General features: G+C 48.6%; 1 pseudogene; it reads right to left on the bottom strand.

Annotated features, from left to right (window-relative positions):
• Positions 1–527: 527 nt before the first annotated feature.
• Positions 528–1272, bottom strand: LOC123112634 (uncharacterized; annotated as a pseudogene).
• Positions 1273–5270: the final 3998 nt, after the last annotated feature.

The raw sequence follows: 5270 nt of genomic DNA, 5'->3' as shown, positions 1-5270 counted from the left end.
CTCCGACGGAGGCCAGGGAGCGTTTGGTTACTGCGTCTACCCAATGGGAGATGGTAGCTCGGGATATTTTCAACCGGTTTGGATGGCAGTCATGTAATAGGATAGGCATGTAGTGCTCCTATTTTTATTTGCCAGCCGGTTGTGGCTTTCTGTTTAGCTCTTATGAGCGTTTGTTTATTTAATACTTCGAGACTTGGAGACTTGTTGCTGGATATTTTTATTAATAATATGAGCCGTATGCATCTTTCTGATCTAGAGGCTGGGGTAAAACCCCTTTTCGAAAAAAACTAATTTGTTAAATATCTGTTTTAACTGGTAGTACTGTTTTACTACCACGTTGCTATTTCTCCCAAAGAAAACTCATTTGTAGGCGCCTAAAAAAGAATTATTCTACTCTCACACGGCCAACATATGTCCATGTTCTTTTCTCCCTACCTAGATAGTGTATCAGTCTCACACCCATCATCTATTGTAACTCTACTAGCAGTCCGTATAAGCTTCAGGCTTGGCCATGCAAGCAGGTAGACATTGACACACAAAATCACTAGAAGCTCTGATTCATCCGCTTCCGAAACCTAGTGATGAACATATCGGCCGCCTGATCGATCTCGTTCTCAATGTTGAACTCCAAACCTTCAGCCTCTCGGTTGTTCCTAATTACATCCATGACCGGTGGTTCATCGTTGTCGTCTTCATCACACACATCGAGTAGCACATCGTCATCATCTTCATTACCTTCGACCTCACCATCAACATCACACTCGTCGGTGTAACAAAAGTTGGTGTCATCGCCGTTGAAGATGGGGTGCAGTGTCCAGTCAGTGCAGCCACTGTCACCATCATTCTCTTGATCAAACAATGCATCACGAGTGTCTTCTCGACATTTCGCATCACGAGTGTCTTGTGACATTCCATCATGGCGCTCTTCTTCCGGTCGGCGGCAGCTGAGAGTATGTGGATCCTGTGGGAGAAGGCGCCGATGGTGGCGCTACTACGGCGGAGCGAGGCTTGGATGAGGAGCCTGGCCGCCAGGATGCTGGTCTTGCTCTTGCACATCGTGACAGCCTTCAGGAGCTCCGTTGCTTAGGCGATCTTCATCTTTGATCTTCAGAGGTGGTTAAACCGCCAGCCAAGGATAACAAGTAGGGAATGTGGTGGCACAGCGCTTGGCATGAGAAGATCACTAAGATGAGGCAAGATGTTTTAGGTTCATGGGCCTTCTCCTGATGCTCCAAGGGTATATTTATAGTCAGGAACTGGGCATCCAAGTGTGTGCAAAACTTTGCTCATGTCACAATCAACCTTTTCTAGTGCCTAAAGCATATGAAAGGAAACTTGGGAAATAAGCATATGAAAGGTAGATCTATAGAAAATAATTTGGCATGTGGAGTTAGCACTATGGGAATGTTGGGAGTGGAAAACAAAGCTAAAGAGGCATGAAAAGCTAGCAATGGGGAATGGAATGGAGAAAGTATTCCGACTATAGGCGTCACAGACACATGCCCAAGGTGTAGATTGGCTCTACACGATCCCGAGTTTCCAATATCTCTTTTAACTAAGTGGTAGCAGCTGAGCTGATGATGGTTTGCCGGAATGCCCGAAGGAAACCAAACCAAAGCGAGTGGCTTTTGTTCTTGGCAGTTTCCTCGTGCTTCATGACAGATTGTAAAGGTACGCGCTCACCGGAGAGTTCGCCGCTCGCCGATCCGTGTGCTTCTCACTTAGTTAAATCACAAAGGTTAAATAATTGTCTTCTCCGCTGCAGCTTCTTCTAATCCTTCTCATCCGTTCAAACGCAGAACCTACCACGCGATGGATGCGTGCATGGGTGGGTGTTTCAGCAGTCCTTTCTCATGGTGTCCATCGTGTGAAACTTGTGATGGCAACATCGAAGACACGGTGCGACACAAGTGGTTTCTTTTCCGGGAGAAAAGAAAAGGGTGGTGCACAAGGACTCCAACATTGGCACGAGTGCGTACGTGCATGACCCGTAGGCCTCGATCCGTACGTGACTACGTGGATGATCGCGGGCGGCTCCGAGAGAGTCCGAATCCTCATCGGGATGGGTCAGAGATTTAGTCCGAATTATGATAGGGGAATCTGGAATCTATTTTTGCTGGAGTCCGAGTACAACTGAGGAGTTACTCTTCCTCTGGGAGCGCAATCCGGAATCGGCAGACGAATCATCGCCCATATAAGCTCAGGAGCATATGCTTGCACGAACGCACTACCAAAGCAGGCGATCCATTGACGGGACGGGCGAGAGCTATTGTTCACCATCGAGGATTACAGGCGGAGAATATCAAGATAACAAGCGTATTCCATGGACGGACCGAGCGTCATCCAGCTTAAGTGTTACCCTCCTGCTACGCCGAAGGTGGAGGAAGAGGTTGAAGAGGAGGTGGACGAAGATGAAGATGGAGAAGAAGAGACGCTGAGTTCTGATGATGACGATGACGGAACCTACGAGGAGTTAAATACTGCAGCCATTATGACCACTTTCACGCAGAAGAGCCAAGAAAAAGGAGATGGCATGAAGATCGTGGTGGTCTACCGCCACACCCTCTTCTCGACGCCGTCGGACGGAGGCGAGCAGCTAGTGCGGGGAGACACGGAGGGGCACACGATTCGGTTCGTCGTTCCGCCTGCCCGCAACACTGCGAGGGCTCTGCGGTTGGTCGGCGCGTCGCTGTCCGCGATGGTATACCCCGGCCACCTCCGTGAAAGGCTCCGGGACCTATGGTCGAACTTGATCTTGTTGCCCGAGATGAAGCACCGCCTTGGGCGGCGAGCCGGAGTCGAGGTGCGCTTTGACGCGTTTAGCTTCCCGGAGGCTGACGACACCCCGGAGCGCAGGGAGAGCGTGTTCGCGGTGGCAGATGGCATGTCGAAGGAGCCGTGGCCCGAGTGCCAGTGCCATGGCGGAATGGAGTACCGCCTGCCCGAAACGGCGCCGATGCGGCGCATCGCGGAGAGCGAAGCAGCTGGGCTGGATTGCCCCGTCTGTTTGCACCTGCTCGAGGGAGACGATCTTGCTGCGTGGCCGGGATGCTCTAGGCCCCACGTCTTCCATGGTGCGTGCTTGAAGCTCGCGCTCAAGAAGATTGACAGGTGCCCCATCTGCAGGTGCTTCCTGCAAATCGAGCCCGAACCACTACCACTAGAGACCACTGAGGATAAGGAGGGCGACGGAGACGCGGCCTTGGCGATTGCCGCCGGCGGCAAGCCTAAAAGCGTTCGGCGGGATGTAGCTATAGCATTCTTGGGTCTCATTTTGTTTGTTTGTATGATGATGATAGGGTTAATCAGATTCATGATGCATTACGGGTGATATGATCCTAGTTAATTTTCCGGATTCGATGGGGTCGAGAGACTGGAACGAGGGTCGAAGATCGCTAGGTGCGTGGCTGTTTGATGTGTTTTGTGCTTTGTGCTAATCAGAAAAATTTAAGTTCTGATATGAATGGTTTTTCTTAAGTGCAGATTGTGCACGCCTATACTTGATAGGTACACGTACGCGCGTGTATGCACATGCACTAGTCAATCCTTGGATTAAGGATTAACTTTAACTGATACTAGGTGGTTTAATTTGGTCGCGGCGAAATTTTAAAGATTAATTTTAGAAGTATTATGTATGAAGAAAATGATCCAAATCAAGAGTTACTATGTGTAAATAAAGAGTATGCATGGGTTGCAAAATAGTGTTAGCAGATGTTGACATGGCACACTTAGTGAGGTGAAAGGCCCATATTAAGAGAATTAGAATCAGTGAAGATCAACTATCAAAAACATATATTTGCTTGCACTACATGGTCTGGGGTATAGCTTTACACATGCATGCTGGCTAATATTCTACACGTACATACAAGGTTTTGAGTTTCGGAATCAAAATAATTTCAGACAACATCAAAATATGCAAAATTTCGGAATTCACACATTTCAAATTTCACTTAATCTTAATAATCCTAATCCAATTTAAATTTATTTTGAATCTTTTTTGAAATTTCAGTGTTAAAAATATTTCGGAACTGACTGAAATAAGGAAACGCTTACTATCAACCGGCGGATCGCAGCAGCCGCGTCCGCCACCTTCCCTGGATGACACGCATCAAGTGAGGGCCTACATACCATTTTCATGCAACATGGGCTATGCTTCTGAAACATATGCGGTGTTGCAGTGGTCTACGACGGGTTTATGTTTTTACAACAAAACCTCGCGAAAATATCAGCAAAAAGACCTCATTTGAAAAAAAAATTACAACAAAACCTTAGTTGCAAAAACGTTGTTTGCAACAAAACAGTTGTTGCAAAAAAATCGTGCTACAAGACCCGTGTTGCAGAATAATTCTATAACAAGACCCGTGTTGCAATGGTGGAGGCGCGCTCGACCGGTCGATGCGGCAGATCTGACAGCTCGCGACCCGGCTGATCATTTAAAAATATCAGCCGGCTGATGCGTAGCACGCCCCCTGAAATATGCGTGATTTCAAAAATTTCACTGAAATTTCATTAAAAAAATTAACCCTGCATACATCTACTATTCTGAATGCCAAGTCTACATCTGTAACATGCAGGCAAGGTACCTGGCAGTATGTGTATGAGTACCCGCGTACTGGCCAGCCAGCACGTGTATACATACCCAAATACCCGTATACTAACCAGCTAAAATTAAATAAAATGGATGAACCTCCGAGATATGAGCACATGGAGGTGTCTTGTTTAGGCGGCATCGAAATTTCCATGAAGATCCACGTACAGCCAGTCAGGCATGTGAGATGACACAATATGATTCTATATTTTCCTTAGTTTTGCAAGATACGATTGAGCGAGATATTCTAGCTAGCGCACAAGATAAAACTTGTTAAATTGTTCCCGATCCTCTTGGCTAAGTAACGTCTACGCGTTGGGATAAGATCAATCGTCTTTAATTTGTTTGCAGGACAACGATCAGGGGGCTCACCGTCACCCAGCCTGCCATTCATTTCGTCGCGCCGGCCAGACCCCGCTGAAGACGAGGACGCGGTGCTCACCACCACGCTGCCGTCCGCCATCATGAAGACACCATGAAGGACGAGGAGCTCACTTGCTATGGCACCACCTGGTGAAGCACTCGAATGACGGGCGACACCGCAGCCGGTTGCGCCGCCGCCGCCGAGACTCCTCTGTCGCCCTCCCCTTCTCCCTCCCTGCAGGCCCCCTCGCCCGCGGCTCCGCCGCCGCTCCCCGCGCCGGCTGCCCCGGGCGCCTCCTTCCGGTGGGCCGATTGCACG

This window comes from Triticum aestivum, chromosome 5B, assembly GCF_018294505.1.
Source record: "Triticum aestivum cultivar Chinese Spring chromosome 5B, IWGSC CS RefSeq v2.1, whole genome shotgun sequence".
Taxonomy (NCBI): domain Eukaryota; kingdom Viridiplantae; phylum Streptophyta; class Magnoliopsida; order Poales; family Poaceae; genus Triticum; species Triticum aestivum.
This window is presented reverse-complemented; position numbering and strand designations above follow the sequence as displayed.